General features: G+C 39.5%; 1 non-coding gene across 1 annotated transcript; it reads right to left on the reverse strand.

Moving 5' to 3' along the window:
* Nucleotides 1-5,208: 5,208 nt before the first annotated feature.
* Trnas-aga (transfer RNA serine (anticodon AGA)) lies at nucleotides 5,209-5,283 on the reverse strand. Its single transcript has one exon. It is a non-coding gene; the product is annotated as a tRNA-Ser (tRNA).
* Nucleotides 5,284-6,524: the final 1,241 nt, after the last annotated feature.

Consider the following 6,524-nt stretch of genomic DNA (forward strand, 5'->3'; position numbering starts at 1 on the left):
GTTGCTCCTGGGGTATCGGCGAGGACCATTCGCAACCGTCTCCATGAAGCTGGGCTACGGTCCCGCACACCGTTAGGCCGTCTTCCGCTCACGCCCCTACATCGTGCAGCCCGCCTCCAGTGGTGTCGCGACAGGCGTGAATGGAGGGACGAATGGAGACGTGTCGTCTTCAGCGATGAGAGTCGCTTCTGCCTTGGTGCCAATGATGGTCGTATGCGTGTTTGGCGCCGTGCAGGTGAGCGCCACAATCAGGACTGCATACGACCGAGGCACACAGGGCCAACACCCGGCATCATGGTGTGGGGAGCGATCTCCTACACTGGCCGTACACCACTGGCGATCGTCGAGGGGACACTGAATAGTGCACGGTACATCCAAACCGTCATCGAACCCATCGTTCTACCATTCCTAGACCGGCAAGGGAACTTGCTGTTCCAACAGGACAATGCACGTCCGCATGTATCCCGTGCCACCCAACGTGCTCTAGAAGGTGTAAGTCAACTACCCTGGCCAGCAAGATCTCCGGATCTGTCCCCCATTGAGCATGTTTGGGACTGGATGAAGCGTCGTCTCACGCGGTCTGCACGTCCAGCACGAACGCTGGTCCAACTGAGGCGCCAGGTGGAAATGGCATGGCAAGCCGTTCCACAGGACTACATCCAGCATCTCTACGATCGTCTCCGTGGGAGAATAGCAGCCTGCATTGCTGCGAAAGGTGGATATACACTGTACTAGTGCCGACATTGTGCATGCTCTGTTGCCTGTGTCTATGTGCCTGTGGTTCTGTCAGTGTGATCATGTGATGTATCTGACCCCAGGAATGTGTCAATAAAGTTTCCCCTTCCTGGGACAATGAATTCACGGTGTTCTTATTTCAATTTCCAGGAGTGTAAGTACTAAACAAAGGATATTGAGACATAGATGGGAATATAAGGAACATCTTGCTATGAGCAGGAGATGGATTTACAACCAGTATTTCAGCTGTCCACGAAGCAAGTAGCGTAAATTGTTTGTGAAAACAAATAGTAGTACAAGAAGATGCATGATGTTAATCTTAAACAGAACTTGCTTGATGTAATTCCTACACTTTTCCTTTATTCAAGTAGTGGTGAGGTGATGAAAATGCTCTTGGTTGTGCTGATGATAAGTATCAGTTTTCAGGTTTTTATGGGAGATGTAAAGGTTTTGAGAAGGAAATTCTTCACTCTCTGAAAGAAATAAAAAGGAGAAAATTTTCTTAGAGATACAAATAAAAGTGACAACAAGAATTAATTACGAGGAGCCTCGAATTAGAACATAGTTAAGTATTTCTTGTAACTATACTTGTATGACTTATGTTTGTGTCATGTCTTTGTAAACATGTTCATGTATATTTTATAAACCTGTGAAAACTTATCTTATCCAACATCAGAAATTATAGTGAAAGAGTACTATATAAGTTGTGCAGTGTGGATTTGACACCAAGTGGTTAAAAAATTGTGCTGTGCAACGATTCAAATTTGCAATCGCCAAGTGATTCATCATCTGCAATGCAGGCAGTTTAACGAATCTGCAGTGCCTAGCCTAATAAGCAGAACAGTGACACACGTGTGCTAAGGAAAAGATGAACACTCACCAAAATGTCTATGAAGATTTCATGCAGAGACAGTTGGTCCAGTAGGGTCCTTTGGCGTCACGATGCAGTGAAGATCTTTACAACTTATGGAATCCGCAGGCAGGTGTAAATAGCTACTCTGAATGAATACTACAAGCTACTTTCACTCCATCATTTGCGCGAATAATGCTCTATGTGGTGAGGAAAATAACAGTCACAAGGAACATCAAAAAATGAAGCCAGTTGACACTCATGATTCGACGACAACAGAAAAACAAAGGACAGAGAGGACCTAATTTTCGTTGTGAACTAAAGGAGAGATATGCATTTGTCAACATTTAAATAAAGAAAGATAAATATTTAATTGTATGTGAAATACGACTACATGATGTGAAACAATTGTAATATTTTCCTTTCACAGGTAAAGTAATGGATTTATTTGTAATTTTAATATATTGTAAGGAAATTTTTGGTAAAATATATGGCATATAAAGAATTTGATAAAAACAAGGTTCTCACATAGCTGATACACATTAGTCAAATAGTATATTAAAGAATAATAGACAAATATGCCAATAGTCGAACGACCAACACAGAGGTTTCTGACCCTTCAGCCATGGAAACAGATGACTGCACATTGCCCCTCTGAGTAAAAAAATGTAAAATTTATAAACTTGTATAAATAAATAAGAAAAGGAAATTTTCTACTGTGTGCTATGTATATGAATCCACAGCCAAAAGTAGGGGGAAAGGGTAATGGCACTTGTTAGATATGTCCAAAGACGTATATGTAAGATAAAGAAGGAAGTGATGTGCTGCAGCAGAGAGATGCTCTTAGATGGAGAGATCTGACTGTTACTTCTATTTTTTAAGTTGGCAAAAAGAAAGGACTTTAAGATGTGTCTTGATGAAGAGAGGATGTGACCATTTATATCACTCTTCCTATTGTAACAGTTTTCTTAATAATATTGGATTTGGGGTTAATATAAATAACCTGAAGTGAATTACAGTGCCTGTCTATTTATTTGACAAACAAATCATCCCATCACAATGAGGCAACTCAGTCAACAATTAGCAACTTCTACAGTGGATGTATTTAACATGACCATCACAGCAGAAAGAAGACACAAAAGTATCCCACTGAGAAGAAAACGTAACGAGGAACATTTACTATTAAATTTTCTAGAAAGTTTATTAAAGACATTTTTGGTGGTCTCTGTTCAGTAGCCAGTCGTAAAAGCATTTCATTAACTTCCTTTTATGACTTCACAGTTAAAATTCAGTCAGCATTTCCAGTTCAAAAACTCTAATTCATTAACCAGCCTGTAGTAAAAAATAGAATATAATACGATATTTACATAAATGCTTTGTAGTTTGATATTGCATAAATTGTGGGCTCTAGTTATTAGTTTAAGTCTTCTGGTGCGATTTTACTTCCATGTGATTAGCAGCATTAATCAGCCAGCAGTACATTCAAGTTATTTTTGTCACTTCACTAAAGACATTTGGCTTTTCTACATCTGTCAAAGTGAAATGTTCTCCTCCACTGAAACAGTCAATTTATTTGAAACAAAGTGTTTCTTTCCACACTATTGACACATTTCAACTGTTCGCTCAATTTCAAGTCCATATTTTCATTTCTAGTACATATAGCATCAACAGATAGCGTTAATGAATCTCATATTACGCCACAATAAAGAACCAAATATGACAGAGTACTCCAAGAAAATTGATGTCCCAAAGACCTTGCCTAAGAGCTTAATAACGCGTACTTCAGTGTGATCTAGATATACAAATGTGCATTTTGTGTCGGATTATCCTTTTCGGTGTGCTTCACAAAATTCCAATGCTTTTGCCATACTCACAGATGTCTTATTCCTTTTATGACATAACATGAAATCTCTTTATGTTATAAATGTTCACTTGAAGGCAACTAAGAAGGCGAATTTGGTCAGTAGTATTGAATGACATCTTTTGTTTCATATATATCGACAGTTGATGAGAATAAATGGTTTCATTTACAATTCTACCTACGATGAAGCACAAATCTTTCAGTCACAACACTCTCTGACACCTATCCAGTACATTCTCCAGTGACCAAATTACTTCTTAATTTGTGTTGCTTATGTCTTAAATTTAGAGAATGCCATTCTTTCGAAAATTATAGACTGGGAGGATATCACATTTTATCATTGTATTACGTTTTCCTTGCTTGATATCTTTGATATATTTTGTGAGCAGTTTTTTATAGTACTACACATCTCACTTTTGACTTGATTTCGTTAATAAACACTAATAAAAGAAAGAGAAAACCTTAGATCACACGTTCTAAAAGTCATTTCTGTACTGTTGTTGCTCTGTATAAATGACTGACTCTATATAGGAATGCCAAGAATTTAATGAGGCAACAGATTAATTTCAACTTGAAACTATCTGGGACAACTTTCCTGAACTTTAATATATAAGAACAAAAATTGATAGCGATTTACTGCATAGCACAACATGAACCAGAGACTATCATTGTAATATGTCTGGTTCAATAGCATTTTACAGATTGTGATTGCTCTTTATACCTAGCTCGTGCATTGTTCTCAATTAGAAAACAGCAATAAACAGCACAGAGCCAACATATGTACCTAGAAGATATCTTTTTCAAGTATTAATCTATTTCATATTCAAGCATTATCCACATATTGAGATCATCTAAGTCTGTTGGAAGTAAGTGCAAAAACTTAAATCCCTATGCTCAAAGTACAAGACATAGAATTAACCACTTTGTTCATACAACAGAAACCTTGCCTTTATAAAAGTAGCCGTTTTCTTCACTGAAAACTTGCCAACACATATAAAATATAGCCAACACTGTTCCATTTTACTAAAACAGTATACTTGTTCTAAGTGGTTTCTCGACATGTTGTGTGACTCTTGTATAAGCACATGAGTAAAATTTATGATGTACAAAATCAAAAAATTAATTCATTTTGAACTGTAACCAGTGACAGATTGAATGTAACACGTTTCTATACCGATGTCGCTTTTCCCAATGTTAACCACATTAAGTTACCTATACAAAAAACGATGTCCTTTTTACATATCTTAGAAGCATCGATGTAAGTGAGCGTAGCATTTTCTTAGTTCCCAGATTGTAATACAGAAGCTGACATACAGAGCACAGGCGACCAAGCGACGAAATTCCAAGCAGAAACGAGACCTGAAGCGTTTGAACAGTGTAGATACTGAGAATAGAGAATGAGATTTTCACTCTGTAGCGGAGTGTGCGCTGATATGAAACTTCCTAACAGATAAAAACTGTGTGCCGGACCGAGACTCGAACTCGGGACCTTTCCCTTTCGCGAGCAAGTGCTCTACCAACTGAGCTACGCAAGCACGACTCACGCCCCATTCTCATAGCTTTACTTCTGCCAGTAGCTCGTCTCCTACCTTCTAAACTTTACAGAAGCTCTCCTGCGAACCTTGCAGAACTAGTACTCCTGAAAGAAAGGATATTGCGGAGACATGGCTTAATCACAGCCTGGGGGATGTTTCCAGAATGAGATTTTCACTCTGCAGCGGAGTGTGCGCTAATATGAAACTTCCTGACAGACTAAAACTGTGTGCTGGACCGAGACTCGAACTCGGGACCTTTGCCTTTCTTGGGCAAGTGCTCTACCAACTGAGCTACCCAAGCACAACTCACGCCCCGTCCTCACAGCTTTACTTCTGCCAGTAGCTCGTCTCCTACCTTCCAAACTTTACAGAAGCTCTCCTGCGAATCTTGCAGAACTAGCACTCCTGAGAGAAAGGATATTGCGGAGACATGCCTTAGCCACAGCCTGGGCGATGTTTTCAGAATAAGATTTTCACTCTGCAGCGGAGTGTGCTAGTTCTGCAAGGTTTGCAGGAGAGCTTCTGTGAAGTTTGGAAGGTAGGAGACGAGGTACTGGCAGAAGTAAAACTGTGAGGACGGTGCGTGAGTCGTGCTTGGGGAACTCAGTTGGTAGAGCACTTGCCCGCGAAAGGCAAAGGTCCTGAGTTCGAGTCTCGGTCTGGCACACAGTTTTAATCTGTGAGGAAGTTTCACTGAGAATAGACTTTACACATCATCATAATTTCACACACACTCACACACACATACACACACACACACACACACACACACACACACACACACACACACATACATACACACATTAACACCTGTTTTCTGGAGCTCGGATGTAGCCATCTGCTAGGTTCTTAAAAAAAGATTTTGAAAACGGTTGTTTGTGGTGATAATATCTTTAAGTCAGGTTGACACACTCAAGTAATGTGATGTCACGTCTTGTGGCATTCTGTAGCTACCATCCTGAGCTACCATACACAGGATGCCACAAATTCTATGAAGTTACACAGCTTTCAGTATGGTGCCAAGTGGAATCATCAATATTAAAGGTATAGTACAGTTTAGGGCATTTGAGCTGGGAGAAGAATTAAATGGGAGGAAGATAAAAACCAAAATTTGGATCCGAAAACATATTTTGTACATTAGGGGCCACAAACAGATATTTAAAAGAAATAACACTCAGAGATAAAAATAATGTCTGCTACAGCAAACCAATTACAGTTACCACGTAAATATCATCTGTTCATACATGCAACTGTAGTGTCACTGGGGTATGCCAATAGCTGTGGTGTTACTTTAGTTGCTTGTGTGAATCCAGTTTTATTAAGCTGGGTTCACACACTTATCTAATGTGGCGCCGCAGCTTGTACTTTTCTGTAGTGGCACCGCGAGGCACTGCTCACACAGAACGCAACAAACAATGTGTATTTTACTGTTTAAAATATGTTGTCAACTGGAATCATATTTGTGAGTATTAATATTTATAGTGCAGGTTATGTCATTAGAAGAGTGACAAGAGTTGAAGACAAGGAAGATGAAACCCAAATG

The sequence above is a fragment of the Schistocerca nitens genome, chromosome 4, assembly GCF_023898315.1.
Source record: "Schistocerca nitens isolate TAMUIC-IGC-003100 chromosome 4, iqSchNite1.1, whole genome shotgun sequence".
Taxonomy (NCBI): Eukaryota; Metazoa; Arthropoda; class Insecta; order Orthoptera; family Acrididae; genus Schistocerca; species Schistocerca nitens.